This window comes from Microcebus murinus, chromosome 21 (assembly GCF_040939455.1).
Source record: "Microcebus murinus isolate Inina chromosome 21, M.murinus_Inina_mat1.0, whole genome shotgun sequence".
In the NCBI taxonomy this organism is placed as follows: Eukaryota; Metazoa; Chordata; class Mammalia; order Primates; family Cheirogaleidae; genus Microcebus; species Microcebus murinus.
In genome coordinates, this window is record NC_134124.1 from 41,374,535 (window position 1) to 41,389,520 (window position 14,986).

Consider the following 14,986-nt stretch of genomic DNA (forward strand, 5'->3'; position numbering starts at 1 on the left):
CCTCGCCTCTTCTGTCAGCTTTAAAATTCTCTTTCAGTTGCCACCCTCACAAACGTCTCAGGAACGTCTTCACGGTGCCTTCGTTAGTGAAATGACCCTCAATGAAGCTGGAACCAAATCTCTAATCGCCCATTTTTAGCAAGTCCACAGCCCAGGGTGGTTGGGGTCCAATCCAGCCCCGGCCAGGCCCAGGCCCCTTGGACTGGGCCACAGGAGGACACAGAGTAGGGTCCCGGCCCCCACGGCAGCGGGTGCCGGCAGTTCTGCAAGGGCTTGGGGGGTTTCCACAGGTAGGAGATGGAGGGGACTGATGTCTTCAGCACCCCCAAACCACCCCACCCATGGCACACATCCCGAGAGACGCCCCTACACTCGCTCCCCTCCCCTATGCGCTGTGCCCCGGCCCCGGTCCCGGGCGGATAGGCGGCAGCCCACACGCAGGGCGGGGGCGCAGCTGAAAGCGGTTGTGCTGGAGGGCGGCCCCTGGGGCCAAAGGCGACCGCCCGCGCATGCGCAGTCAGCAGCGGCGCACTGGGGTTGGGGGCGGGTAGGTGAGGGAGGCGAGGCCAGGAGAGGAGGGCGGCTGGAGGTCTCCACCTTGGCGGGTCCAGCCGTGGAGGCTGGAGGCGCATCTGGTGTGTGTCCGTGTGTGTGTGTGTGTGTGTGTGTGTGTGTGTGTGTGAAGACAGCCCCCCACCCCGCCGAGCCCACCACGCCCCGCACCCCAGCCCCGTGGAGACCTCGGGACCCGGCCAGCGAACTCAACCAGCCCGGCCCGGCCCCGAGTGGGTCAGCGCCGGCGCGGGGCCTGGGGCGGGAGGAGGCGCGGGGAAGCGCAGAGACGCTCGGCTTCTTGAGCCGGGCTGGGGCGCCCTCCGCCGTCTAGGGCCACACCACCCTGAACGCGCCCGATCTCGTCTGATCTCGGAAGCCAAGCAGGCTCGGGCCTGGTTAGTACTTGGATGGGAGACCGCCTGGGAATACCGGGTGCCGTAGGCTTGTATCTTATTTTATTTTTTTTTTTTTGCCTCTTGTTCTGTCCCCATTCGGAGAGCGCGGCGGCAGTCTGGGGGGCGGGGGGTCACCCCCACCCTCAGCGCCCGCCACGGTGCCTGGCGCCCCAGCCCGCTCCGTGGGGCCTCCTCTTGCCCCAAGCCGCAGCACCGCCGCCACGAGGCAGCAGGCGTGGCACCTGGACTGTCGGGCCTCAGACCAAGGGTCTGGGCTGTGGGAACCGACACGCTGGAGGAAACCTTGAGAGTCTGAGAGGGGAGGCAGTTGCAGAAGAAGGCCGGGATGTCATTTTGAGGGAGTTGTGACCAGAACTCGTCCCGTTGATTTTGGCGTTCTATGGGCTACACGTAGGAATCTTTGGTGGTGGCACCGGATGTTGGGGGATGCACAGTCACACCCAGACGTGCTCGACAAGCCTCCGTTTACTTTTCTTTTCGGAGTCATTTTTTTTTAAACAAAATGCCTCTTGGCCCGGCGTGCTGGCTCACGCCTGTAATCCTAGCACTCTGGGAGGCCGAGGTGGGCGGATTGCTCGAGGTCAGGAGTTCGAAACCAGCCTGAGCAAGAGCGAGACCCCATCTCTACTATAAATAGAAAGAAATTCATTGGCCAACTAATATATATCTATACAAAAAAAAAAATTAGCCGGGCATGGTGGCGCGTGCCTGTAGTCCCAGCTACTTGGGAGGCTGAGGCAGCAGGATTGCTTGAGCCCAGGAGATTGAGGTTGCTGTGAGCTAGGCTGACGCCATGGCACTCACTCTAGCCAGGGCAACAAAGCGAGACTCTGTCTCCAAAAAAAAAAATGCCTCTTACCTCCCCATTATTGCATTTCCTTTTCTCTCTCTTTTCAAGCAGATTATGGGAGTACAAGTATTAAGGTTCCATGTATTGCCCGTGCCCCCCTCCCCCCTGTTGTCTTATTTATCTCTCATGCTTTAGCAGCGTATGGTGGGGGTACCAATGTTAAGGTCGGGTACATTGCCCTCTCCCCGCCTGCCCCCTCTGGTCAGAGCTTCAAGTGCGCCCATCCCCCAGTCGGTGCGCACCCACCCCATTCCTCATGGGTGTGTATGCCCATCCCCTCCCCCCACCCGCCCGACCCCCACCCGATGAAGGTGATTCCTCTACGTCCACTCAGGTGTCCGTGGGTTCCTACCAATTTGCCGGTGAGCACGCGCACGTGGTGCTCCTGTGTCCATTCTTGGGATACTTGGCTTACTGGAACGGGTTCCAGCTCCGGCCAGGAGAACACGAGAGGTGCCCTCTCACCGCCGTTTCTCATAGCCGAATAGCACTCCGTGGTGTCCACGCGCCACATTTTATGAATCCACTCGTGGATCGATGGGCACTCGGGTCGCTTCCACATCTTTGCAATGGTGAATTGTGCCGCCACAGACACCCGAGCGCAGGTGTCTTCTGCGTAGGCTGCGGGCCTGGCTCTTCTGAATGCCGCTAGCTCGGGACCCACGGGTGAACCTGGTCAGGGTACTTGCTCTAAGGAGCAGACTCTGATCCGGGCGGGCTACCGGTGTTTCTGTTTGCTCGTTTCTTTCTTCCATTTCGGGAAAGGCTTCCTTACTGGGTGTGGAAATCTCCTATGCCTTTCCTCGCCTCTTCTGTCAGCTTTAAAATTCTCTTTCAGTTGCCACCCTCACAAACGTCTCAGGAACGTCTTCACGGTGCCTTCGTTAGTGAAATGACCCTCAATGAAGCTGGAACCAAATCTCTAATCGCCCATTTTTAGCAAGTCCACAGCCCAGGGTGGTTGGGGTCCAATCCAGCCCCGGCCAGGCCCAGGCCCCTTGGACTGGGCCACAGGAGGACACAGAGTAGGGTCCCGGCCCCCACGGCAGCGGGTGCCGGCAGTTCTGCAAGGGCTTGGGGGGTTTCCACAGGTAGGAGATGGAGGGGACTGATGTCTTCAGCGCCCCCAAACCACCCCACCCATGGCACACATCCCGAGAGACGCCCCTACACTCGCTCCCCTCCCCTATGCGCTGTGCCCCGGCCCCGGTCCCGGGCGGATAGGCGGCAGCCCACACGCAGGGCGGGGGCGCAGCTGAAAGGGGTTGTGCTGGAGGGCGGCCCCTGGGGCCAAAGGCGACCGCCCGCGCATGCGCAGTCAGCAGCGGCGCACTGGGGTTGGGGGCGGGTAGGTGAGGGAGGCGAGGCCAGGAGAGGAGGGCGGCTGGAGGTCTCCACCTTGGCGGGTCCAGCCGTGGAGGCTGGAGGCGCATCTGGTGTGTGTCCGTGTGTGTGTGTGTGTGTGTGTGTGTGTGTGTGTGTGTGTGTGAAGACAGCCCCCCACCCCGCCGAGCCCACCACGCCCCGCACCCCAGCCCCGTGGAGACCTCGGGACCCGGCCAGCGAACTCAACCAGCCCGGCCCGGCCCCGAGTGGGTCAGCGCCGGCGCGGGGCCTGGGGCGGGAGGAGGCGCGGGGAAGCGCAGAGACGCTCGGCTTCTTGAGCCGGGCTGGGGCGCCCTCCGCCGTCTAGGGCCACACCACCCTGAACGCGCCCGATCTCGTCTGATCTCGGAAGCCAAGCAGGCTCGGGCCTGGTTAGTACTTGGATGGGAGACCGCCTGGGAATACCGGGTGCCGTAGGCTTGTATCTTATTTTATTTTTTATTTTTTTGCCTCTTGTTCTGTCCCCATTCGGAGAGCGCGGCGGCAGTCTGGGGGGCGGGGGGTCACCCCCACCCTCAGCGCCCGCCACGGTGCCTGGCGCCCCAGCCCGCTCCGTGGGGCCTCCTCTTGCCCCAAGCCGCAGCACCGCCGCCACGAGGCAGCAGGCGTGGCACCTGGACTGTCGGGCCTCAGACCAAGGGTCTGGGCTGTGGGAACCGACACGCTGGAGGAAACCTTGAGAGTCTGAGAGGGGAGGCAGTTGCAGAAGAAGGCCGGGATGTCATTTTGAGGGAGTTGTGACCAGAACTCGTCCCGTTGATTTTGGCGTTCTATGGGCTACACGTAGGAATCTTTGGTGGTGGCACCGGATGTTGGGGGATGCACAGTCACACCCAGACGTGCTCGACAGGCCTCCTTTTACTTTTCTTTTCGGAGTCATTTTTTTTTAAACAAAATGCCTCTTGGCCCGGCGTGCTGGCTCACGCCTGTAATCCTAGCACTCTGGGAGGCCGAGGTGGGCGGATTGCTCGAGGTCAGGAGTTCGAAACCAGCCTGAGCAAGAGCGAGACCCCATCTCTACTATAAATAGAAAGAAATTCATTGGCCAACTAATATATATCTATACAAAAAAAAAAATTAGCCGGGCATGGTGGCGCATGCCTGTAGTCCCAGCTACTTGGGAGGCTGAGGCAGCAGGATTGCTTGAGCCCAGGAGATTGAGGTTGCTGTGAGCTAGGCTGACGCCATGGCACTCACTCTAGCCAGGGCAACAAAGCGAGACTCTGTCTCCAAAAAAAAAAATGCCTCTTACCTCCCCATTATTGCATTTCCTTTTCTCTCTCTTTTCAAGCAGATTATGGGAGTACAAGTATTAAGGTTCCATGTATTGCCCGTGCCCCCCTCCCCCCTGTTGTCTTATTTATCTCTCATGCTTTAGCAGCGTATGGTGGGGGTACCAATGTTAAGGTCGGGTACATTGCCCTCTCCCCGCCTCCCCCCTCTGGTCAGAGCTTCAAGTGCGCCCATCCCCCAGTCGGTGCGCACCCACCCCATTCCTCATGGGTGTGTATGCCCATCCCCTCCCCCCACCCGCCCGACCCCCACCCGATGAAGGTGATTCCTCTACGTCCACTCAGGTGTCCGTGGGTTCCTACCAATTTGCCGGTGAGCACGCGCACGTGGTGCTCCTGTGTCCATTCTTGGGATACTTGGCTTACTGGAACGGGTTCCAGCTCCGGCCAGGAGAACACGAGAGGTGCCCTCTCACCGCCGTTTCTCATAGCCGAATAGCACTCCGTGGTGTCCACGCGCCACATTTTATGAATCCACTCGTGGATCGATGGGCACTCGGGTCGCTTCCACATCTTTGCAATGGTGAATTGTGCCGCCACAGACACCCGAGCGCAGGTGTCTTCTGCGTAGGCTGCGGGCCTGGCTCTTCTGAATGCCGCTAGCTCGGGACCCACGGGTGAACCTGGTCAGGGTACTTGCTCTAAGGAGCAGACTCTGATCCGGGCGGGCTACCGGTGTTTCTGTTTGCTCGTTTCTTTCTTCCATTTCGGGAAAGGCTTCCTTACTGGGTGTGGAAATCTCCTATGCCTTTCCTCGCCTCTTCTGTCAGCTTTAAAATTCTCTTTCAGTTGCCACCCTCACAAACGTCTCAGGAACGTCTTCACGGTGCCTTCGTTAGTGAAATGACCCTCAATGAAGCTGGAACCAAATCTCTAATCGCCCATTTTTAGCAAGTCCACAGCCCAGGGTGGTTGGGGTCCAATCCAGCCCCGGCCAGGCCCAGGCCCCTTGGACTGGGCCACAGGAGGACACAGAGTAGGGTCCCGGCCCCCACGGCAGCGGGTGCCGGCAGTTCTGCAAGGGCTTGGGGGGTTTCCACAGGTAGGAGATGGAGGGGACTGATGTCTTCAGCGCCCCCAAACCACCCCACCCATGGCACACATCCCGAGAGACGCCCCTACACTCGCTCCCCTCCCCTATGCGCTGTGCCCCGGCCCCGGTCCCGGGCGGATAGGCGGCAGCCCACACGCAGGGCGGGGGCGCAGCTGAAAGGGGTTGTGCTGGAGGGCGGCCCCTGGGGCCAAAGGCGACCGCCCGCGCATGCGCAGTCAGCAGCGGCGCACTGGGGTTGGGGGCGGGTAGGTGAGGGAGGCGAGGCCAGGAGAGGAGGGCGGCTGGAGGTCTCCACCTTGGCGGGTCCAGCCGTGGAGGCTGGAGGCGCATCTGGTGTGTGTTCGTGTGTGTGTGTGTGTGAAGACAGCCCCCCACCCCGCCGAGCCCACCACGCCCCGCACCCCAGCCCCGTGGAGACCTCGGGACCCGGCCAGCGAACTCAACCAGCCCGGCCCGGCCCCGAGTGGGTCAGCGCCGGCGCGGGGCCTGGGGCGGGAGGAGGCGCGGGGAAGCGCAGAGACGCTCGGCTTCTTGAGCCGGGCTGGGGCGCCCTCCGCCGTCTAGGGCCACACCACCCTGAACGCGCCCGATCTCGTCTGATCTCGGAAGCCAAGCAGGCTCGGGCCTGGTTAGTACTTGGATGGGAGACCGCCTGGGAATACCGGGTGCCGTAGGCTTGTATCTTATTTTATTTTTTTTTTTTTTGCCTCTTGTTCTGTCCCCATTCGGAGAGCGCGGCGGCAGTCTGGGGGGCGGGGGGTCACCCCCACCCTCAGCGCCCGCCACGGTGCCTGGCGCCCCAGCCCGCTCCGTGGGGCCTCCTCTTGCCCCAAGCCGCAGCACCGCCGCCACGAGGCAGCAGGCGTGGCACCTGGACTGTCGGGCCTCAGACCAAGGGTCTGGGCTGTGGGAACCGACACGCTGGAGGAAACCTTGAGAGTCTGAGAGGGGAGGCAGTTGCAGAAGAAGGCCGGGATGTCATTTTGAGGGAGTTGTGACCAGAACTCGTCCCGTTGATTTTGGCGTTCTATGGGCTACACGTAGGAATCTTTGGTGGTGGCACCGGATGTTGGGGGATGCACAGTCACACCCAGACGTGCTCGACAGGCCTCCTTTTACTTTTCTTTTCGGAGTCATTTTTTTTTAAACAAAATGCCTCTTGGCCCGGCGTGCTGGCTCACGCCTGTAATCCTAGCACTCTGGGAGGCCGAGGTGGGCGGATTGCTCGAGGTCAGGAGTTCGAAACCAGCCTGAGCAAGAGCGAGACCCCATCTCTACTATAAATAGAAAGAAATTCATTGGCCAACTAATATATATCTATACAAAAAAAAAAATTAGCCGGGCATGGTGGCGCATGCCTGTAGTCCCAGCTACTTGGGAGGCTGAGGCAGCAGGATTGCTTGAGCCCAGGAGATTGAGGTTGCTGTGAGCTAGGCTGACGCCATGGCACTCACTCTAGCCAGGGCAACAAAGCGAGACTCTGTCTCCAAAAAAAAAAAAATGCCTCTTACCTCCCCATTATTGCATTTCCTTTTCTCTCTCTTTTCAAGCAGATTATGGGAGTACAAGTATTAAGGTTCCATGTATTGCCCGTGCCCCCCTCCCCCCTGTTGTCTTATTTATCTCTCATGCTTTAGCAGCGTATGGTGGGGGTACCAATGTTAAGGTCGGGTACATTGCCCTCTCCCCGCCTGCCCCCTCTGGTCAGAGCTTCAAGTGCGCCCATCCCCCAGTCGGTGCGCACCCACCCCATTCCTCATGGGTGTGTATGCCCATCCCCTCCCCCCACCCGCCCGACCCCCACCCGATGAAGGTGATTCCTCTACGTCCACTCAGGTGTCCGTGGGTTCCTACCAATTTGCCGGTGAGCACGCGCACGTGGTGCTCCTGTGTCCATTCTTGGGATACTTGGCTTACTGGAACGGGTTCCAGCTCCGGCCAGGAGAACACGAGAGGTGCCCTCTCACCGCCGTTTCTCATAGCCGAATAGCACTCCGTGGTGTCCACGCGCCACATTTTATGAATCCACTCGTGGATCGATGGGCACTCGGGTCGCTTCCACATCTTTGCAATGGTGAATTGTGCCGCCACAGACACCCGAGCGCAGGTGTCTTCTGCGTAGGCTGCGGGCCTGGCTCTTCTGAATGCCGCTAGCTCGGGACCCACGGGTGAACCTGGTCAGGGTACTTGCTCTAAGGAGCAGACTCTGATCCGGGCGGGCTACCGGTGTTTCTGTTTGCTCGTTTCTTTCTTCCATTTCGGGAAAGGCTTCCTTACTGGGTGTGGAAATCTCCTATGCCTTTCCTCGCCTCTTCTGTCAGCTTTAAAATTCTCTTTCAGTTGCCACCCTCACAAACGTCTCAGGAACGTCTTCACGGTGCCTTCGTTAGTGAAATGACCCTCAATGAAGCTGGAACCAAATCTCTAATCGCCCATTTTTAGCAAGTCCACAGCCCAGGGTGGTTGGGGTCCAATCCAGCCCCGGCCAGGCCCAGGCCCCTTGGACTGGGCCACAGGAGGACACAGAGTAGGGTCCCGGCCCCCACGGCAGCGGGTGCCGGCAGTTCTGCAAGGGCTTGGGGGGTTTCCACAGGTAGGAGATGGAGGGGACTGATGTCTTCAGCGCCCCCAAACCACCCCACCCATGGCACACATCCCGAGAGACGCCCCTACACTCGCTCCCCTCCCCTATGCGCTGTGCCCCGGCCCCGGTCCCGGGCGGATAGGCGGCAGCCCACACGCAGGGCGGGGGCGCAGCTGAAAGGGGTTGTGCTGGAGGGCGGCCCCTGGGGCCAAAGGCGACCGCCCGCGCATGCGCAGTCAGCAGCGGCGCACTGGGGTTGGGGGCGGGTAGGTGAGGGAGGCGAGGCCAGGAGAGGAGGGCGGCTGGAGGTCTCCACCTTGGCGGGTCCAGCCGTGGAGGCTGGAGGCGCATCTGGTGTGTGTCCGTGTGTGTGTGTGTGTGTGTGTGTGTGTGTGTGTGTGTGTGTGTGTGTGTGTGTGAAGACAGCCCCCCACCCCGCCGAGCCCACCACGCCCCGCACCCCAGCCCCGTGGAGACCTCGGGACCCGGCCAGCGAACTCAACCAGCCCGGCCCGGCCCCGAGTGGGTCAGCGCCGGCGCGGGGCCTGGGGCGGGAGGAGGCGCGGGGAAGCGCAGAGACGCTCGGCTTCTTGAGCCGGGCTGGGGCGCCCTCCGCCGTCTAGGGCCACACCACCCTGAACGCGCCCGATCTCGTCTGATCTCGGAAGCCAAGCAGGCTCGGGCCTGGTTAGTACTTGGATGGGAGACCGCCTGGGAATACCGGGTGCCGTAGGCTTGTATCTTATTTTATTTTTTTTTTTTTTTGCCTCTTGTTCTGTCCCCATTCGGAGAGCGCGGCGGCAGTCTGGGGGGCGGGGGGTCACCCCCACCCTCAGCGCCCGCCACGGTGCCTGGCGCCCCAGCCCGCTCCGTGGGGCCTCCTCTTGCCCCAAGCCGCAGCACCGCCGCCACGAGGCAGCAGGCGTGGCACCTGGACTGTCGGGCCTCAGACCAAGGGTCTGGGCTGTGGGAACCGACACGCTGGAGGAAACCTTGAGAGTCTGAGAGGGGAGGCAGTTGCAGAAGAAGGCCGGGATGTCATTTTGAGGGAGTTGTGACCAGAACTCGTCCCGTTGATTTTGGCGTTCTATGGGCTACACGTAGGAATCTTTGGTGGTGGCACCGGATGTTGGGGGATGCACAGTCACACCCAGACGTGCTCGACAGGCCTCCTTTTACTTTTCTTTTCGGAGTCATTTTTTTTTAAACAAAATGCCTCTTGGCCCGGCGTGCTGGCTCACGCCTGTAATCCTAGCACTCTGGGAGGCCGAGGTGGGCGGATTGCTCGAGGTCAGGAGTTCGAAACCAGCCTGAGCAAGAGCGAGACCCCATCTCTACTATAAATAGAAAGAAATTCATTGGCCAACTAATATATATCTATACAAAAAAAAAAATTAGCCGGGCATGGTGGCGCATGCCTGTAGTCCCAGCTACTTGGGAGGCTGAGGCAGCAGGATTGCTTGAGCCCAGGAGATTGAGGTTGCTGTGAGCTAGGCTGACGCCATGGCACTCACTCTAGCCAGGGCAACAAAGCGAGACTCTGTCTCCAAAAAAAAAAAAATGCCTCTTACCTCCCCATTATTGCATTTCCTTTTCTCTCTCTTTTCAAGCAGATTATGGGAGTACAAGTATTAAGGTTCCATGTATTGCCCGTGCCCCCCTCCCCCCTGTTGTCTTATTTATCTCTCATGCTTTAGCAGCGTATGGTGGGGGTACCAATGTTAAGGTCGGGTACATTGCCCTCTCCCCGCCTGCCCCCTCTGGTCAGAGCTTCAAGTGCGCCCATCCCCCAGTCGGTGCGCACCCACCCCATTCCTCATGGGTGTGTATGCCCATCCCCTCCCCCCACCCGCCCGACCCCCACCCGATGAAGGTGATTCCTCTACGTCCACTCAGGTGTCCGTGGGTTCCTACCAATTTGCCGGTGAGCACGCGCACGTGGTGCTCCTGTGTCCATTCTTGGGATACTTGGCTTACTGGAACGGGTTCCAGCTCCGGCCAGGAGAACACGAGAGGTGCCCTCTCACCGCCGTTTCTCATAGCCGAATAGCACTCCGTGGTGTCCACGCGCCACATTTTATGAATCCACTCGTGGATCGATGGGCACTCGGGTCGCTTCCACATCTTTGCAATGGTGAATTGTGCCGCCACAGACACCCGAGCGCAGGTGTCTTCTGCGTAGGCTGCGGGCCTGGCTCTTCTGAATGCCGCTAGCTCGGGACCCACGGGTGAACCTGGTCAGGGTACTTGCTCTAAGGAGCAGACTCTGATCCGGGCGGGCTACCGGTGTTTCTGTTTGCTCGTTTCTTTCTTCCATTTCGGGAAAGGCTTCCTTACTGGGTGTGGAAATCTCCTATGCCTTTCCTCGCCTCTTCTGTCAGCTTTAAAATTCTCTTTCAGTTGCCACCCTCACAAACGTCTCAGGAACGTCTTCACGGTGCCTTCGTTAGTGAAATGACCCTCAATGAAGCTGGAACCAAATCTCTAATCGCCCATTTTTAGCAAGTCCACAGCCCAGGGTGGTTGGGGTCCAATCCAGCCCCGGCCAGGCCCAGGCCCCTTGGACTGGGCCACAGGAGGACACAGAGTAGGGTCCCGGCCCCCACGGCAGCGGGTGCCGGCAGTTCTGCAAGGGCTTGGGGGGTTTCCACAGGTAGGAGATGGAGGGGACTGATGTCTTCAGCGCCCCCAAACCACCCCACCCATGGCACACATCCCGAGAGACGCCCCTACACTCGCTCCCCTCCCCTATGCGCTGTGCCCCGGCCCCGGTCCCGGGCGGATAGGCGGCAGCCCACACGCAGGGCGGGGGCGCAGCTGAAAGGGGTTGTGCTGGAGGGCGGCCCCTGGGGCCAAAGGCGACCGCCCGCGCATGCGCAGTCAGCAGCGGCGCACTGGGGTTGGGGGCGGGTAGGTGAGGGAGGCGAGGCCAGGAGAGGAGGGCGGCTGGAGGTCTCCACCTTGGCGGGTCCAGCCGTGGAGGCTGGAGGCGCATCTGGTGTGTGTCCGTGTGTGTGTGTGTGTGTGTGTGTGTGTGTGTGTGTGTGAAGACAGCCCCCCACCCCGCCGAGCCCACCACGCCCCGCACCCCAGCCCCGTGGAGACCTCGGGACCCGGCCAGCGAACTCAACCAGCCCGGCCCGGCCCCGAGTGGGTCAGCGCCGGCGCGGGGCCTGGGGCGGGAGGAGGCGCGGGGAAGCGCAGAGACGCTCGGCTTCTTGAGCCGGGCTGGGGCGCCCTCCGCCGTCTAGGGCCACACCACCCTGAACGCGCCCGATCTCGTCTGATCTCGGAAGCCAAGCAGGCTCGGGCCTGGTTAGTACTTGGATGGGAGACCGCCTGGGAATACCGGGTGCCGTAGGCTTGTATCTTATTTTATTTTTTTTTTTTTTGCCTCTTGTTCTGTCCCCATTCGGAGAGCGCGGCGGCAGTCTGGGGGGCGGGGGGTCACCCCCACCCTCAGCGCCCGCCACGGTGCCTGGCGCCCCAGCCCGCTCCGTGGGGCCTCCTCTTGCCCCAAGCCGCAGCACCGCCGCCACGAGGCAGCAGGCGTGGCACCTGGACTGTCGGGCCTCAGACCAAGGGTCTGGGCTGTGGGAACCGACACGCTGGAGGAAACCTTGAGAGTCTGAGAGGGGAGGCAGTTGCAGAAGAAGGCCGGGATGTCATTTTGAGGGAGTTGTGACCAGAACTCGTCCCGTTGATTTTGGCGTTCTATGGGCTACACGTAGGAATCTTTGGTGGTGGCACCGGATGTTGGGGGATGCACAGTCACACCCAGACGTGCTCGACAGGCCTCCTTTTACTTTTCTTTTCGGAGTCATTTTTTTTTAAACAAAATGCCTCTTGGCCCGGCGTGCTGGCTCACGCCTGTAATCCTAGCACTCTGGGAGGCCGAGGTGGGCGGATTGCTCGAGGTCAGGAGTTCGAAACCAGCCTGAGCAAGAGCGAGACCCCATCTCTACTATAAATAGAAAGAAATTCATTGGCCAACTAATATATATCTATACAAAAAAAAAAATTAGCCGGGCATGGTGGCGCATGCCTGTAGTCCCAGCTACTTGGGAGGCTGAGGCAGCAGGATTGCTTGAGCCCAGGAGATTGAGGTTGCTGTGAGCTAGGCTGACGCCATGGCACTCACTCTAGCCAGGGCAACAAAGCGAGACTCTGTCTCCAAAAAAAAAAATGCCTCTTACCTCCCCATTATTGCATTTCCTTTTCTCTCTCTTTTCAAGCAGATTATGGGAGTACAAGTATTAAGGTTCCATGTATTGCCCGTGCCCCCCTCCCCCCTGTTGTCTTATTTATCTCTCATGCTTTAGCAGCGTATGGTGGGGGTACCAATGTTAAGGTCGGGTACATTGCCCTCTCCCCGCCTCCCCCCTCTGGTCAGAGCTTCAAGTGCGCCCATCCCCCAGTCGGTGCGCACCCACCCCATTCCTCATGGGTGTGTATGCCCATCCCCTCCCCCCACCCGCCCGACCCCCACCCGATGAAGGTGATTCCTCTACGTCCACTCAGGTGTCCGTGGGTTCCTACCAATTTGCCGGTGAGCACGCGCACGTGGTGCTCCTGTGTCCATTCTTGGGATACTTGGCTTACTGGAACGGGTTCCAGCTCCGGCCAGGAGAACACGAGAGGTGCCCTCTCACCGCCGTTTCTCATAGCCGAATAGCACTCCGTGGTGTCCACGCGCCACATTTTATGAATCCACTCGTGGATCGATGGGCACTCGGGTCGCTTCCACATCTTTGCAATGGTGAATTGTGCCGCCACAGACACCCGAGCGCAGGTGTCTTCTGCGTAGGCTGCGGGCCTGGCTCTTCTGAATGCCGCTAGCTCGGGACCCACGGGTGAACCTGGTCAGGGTACTTGCTCTAAGGAGCAGACTCTGATCCGGGCGGGCTACCGGTGTTTCTGTTTGCTCGTTTCTTTCTTCCATTTCGGGAAAGGCTTCCTTACTGGGTGTGGAAATCTCCTATGCCTTTCCTCGCCTCTTCTGTCAGCTTTAAAATTCTCTTTCAGTTGCCACCCTCACAAACGTCTCAGGAACGTCTTCACGGTGCCTTCGTTAGTGAAATGACCCTCAATGAAGCTGGAACCAAATCTCTAATCGCCCATTTTTAGCAAGTCCACAGCCCAGGGTGGTTGGGGTCCAATCCAGCCCCGGCCAGGCCCAGGCCCCTTGGACTGGGCCACAGGAGGACACAGAGTAGGGTCCCGGCCCCCACGGCAGCGGGTGCCGGCAGTTCTGCAAGGGCTTGGGGGGTTTCCACAGGTAGGAGATGGAGGGGACTGATGTCTTCAGCGCCCCCAAACCACCCCACCCATGGCACACATCCCGAGAGACGCCCCTACACTCGCTCCCCTCCCCTATGCGCTGTGCCCCGGCCCCGGTCCCGGGCGGATAGGCGGCAGCCCACACGCAGGGCGGGGGCGCAGCTGAAAGGGGTTGTGCTGGAGGGCGGCCCCTGGGGCCAAAGGCGACCGCCCGCGCATGCGCAGTCAGCAGCGGCGCACTGGGGTTGGGGGCGGGTAGGTGAGGGAGGCGAGGCCAGGAGAGGAGGGCGGCTGGAGGTCTCCACCTTGGCGGGTCCAGCCGTGGAGGCTGGAGGCGCATCTGGTGTGTGTTCGTGTGTGTGTGTGTGTGAAGACAGCCCCCCACCCCGCCGAGCCCACCACGCCCCGCACCCCAGCCCCGTGGAGACCTCGGGACCCGGCCAGCGAACTCAACCAGCCCGGCCCGGCCCCGAGTGGGTCAGCGCCGGCGCGGGGCCTGGGGCGGGAGGAGGCGCGGGGAAGCGCAGAGACGCTCGGCTTCTTGAGCCGGGCTGGGGCGCCCTCCGCCGTCTAGGGCCACACCACCCTGAACGCGCCCGATCTCGTCTGATCTCGGAAGCCAAGCAGGCTCGGGCCTGGTTAGTACTTGGATGGGAGACCGCCTGGGAATACCGGGTGCCGTAGGCTTGTATCTTATTTTATTTTTTTTTTTTTTGCCTCTTGTTCTGTCCCCATTCGGAGAGCGCGGCGGCAGTCTGGGGGGCGGGGGGTCACCCCCACCCTCAGCGCCCGCCACGGTGCCTGGCGCCCCAGCCCGCTCCGTGGGGCCTCCTCTTGCCCCAAGCCGCAGCACCGCCGCCACGAGGCAGCAGGCGTGGCACCTGGACTGTCGGGCCTCAGACCAAGGGTCTGGGCTGTGGGAACCGACACGCTGGAGGAAACCTTGAGAGTCTGAGAGGGGAGGCAGTTGCAGAAGAAGGCCGGGATGTCATTTTGAGGGAGTTGTGACCAGAACTCGTCCCGTTGATTTTGGCGTTCTATGGGCTACACGTAGGAATCTTTGGTGGTGGCACCGGATGTTGGGGGATGCACAGTCACACCCAGACGTGCTCGACAGGCCTCCTTTTACTTTTCTTTTCGGAGTCATTTTTTTTTAAACAAAATGCCTCTTGGCCCGGCGTGCTGGCTCACGCCTGTAATCCTAGCACTCTGGGAGGCCGAGGTGGGCGGATTGCTCGAGGTCAGGAGTTCGAAACCAGCCTGAGCAAGAGCGAGACCCCATCTCTACTATAAATAGAAAGAAATTCATTGGCCAACTAATATATATCTATACAAAAAAAAAAATTAGCCGGGCATGGTGGCGCATGCCTGTAGTCCCAGCTACTTGGGAGGCTGAGGCAGCAGGATTGCTTGAGCCCAGGAGATTGAGGTTGCTGTGAGCTAGGCTGACGCCATGGCACTCACTCTAGCCAGGGCAACAAAGCGAGACTCTGTCTCCAAAAAAAAAAAAATGCCTCTTACCTCCCCATTATTGCATTTCCTTTTCTCTCTCTTTTCAAGCAGATTATG

At 60.3% G+C, this 14,986-nt stretch overlaps 6 non-coding genes across 6 annotated transcripts; all 6 read left to right on the plus strand.

Moving 5' to 3' along the window:
• The first annotated feature begins 880 nt into the window (after positions 1-880).
• On the plus strand, positions 881-999 carry LOC142863188 (5S ribosomal RNA). Its single transcript, XR_012914082.1, has one exon. It is a non-coding gene; the product is annotated as a 5S ribosomal RNA (ribosomal RNA).
• A 2,509-nt stretch (positions 1,000-3,508) lies between these two features.
• LOC142863190 (5S ribosomal RNA) lies at positions 3,509-3,627 on the plus strand. The gene has a single exon (XR_012914084.1). It is a non-coding gene; the product is annotated as a 5S ribosomal RNA (ribosomal RNA).
• A 2,484-nt stretch (positions 3,628-6,111) lies between these two features.
• On the plus strand, positions 6,112-6,230 carry LOC142863191 (5S ribosomal RNA). The gene has a single exon (XR_012914085.1). It is a non-coding gene; the product is annotated as a 5S ribosomal RNA (ribosomal RNA).
• A 2,524-nt stretch (positions 6,231-8,754) lies between these two features.
• LOC142863192 (5S ribosomal RNA) lies at positions 8,755-8,873 on the plus strand. The gene has a single exon (XR_012914086.1). It is a non-coding gene; the product is annotated as a 5S ribosomal RNA (ribosomal RNA).
• A 2,509-nt stretch (positions 8,874-11,382) lies between these two features.
• LOC142863193 (5S ribosomal RNA) lies at positions 11,383-11,501 on the plus strand. Its single transcript, XR_012914087.1, has one exon. It is a non-coding gene; the product is annotated as a 5S ribosomal RNA (ribosomal RNA).
• A 2,484-nt stretch (positions 11,502-13,985) lies between these two features.
• LOC142863194 (5S ribosomal RNA) lies at positions 13,986-14,104 on the plus strand. The gene has a single exon (XR_012914088.1). It is a non-coding gene; the product is annotated as a 5S ribosomal RNA (ribosomal RNA).
• The last annotated feature ends 882 nt before the right edge of the window (positions 14,105-14,986 follow it).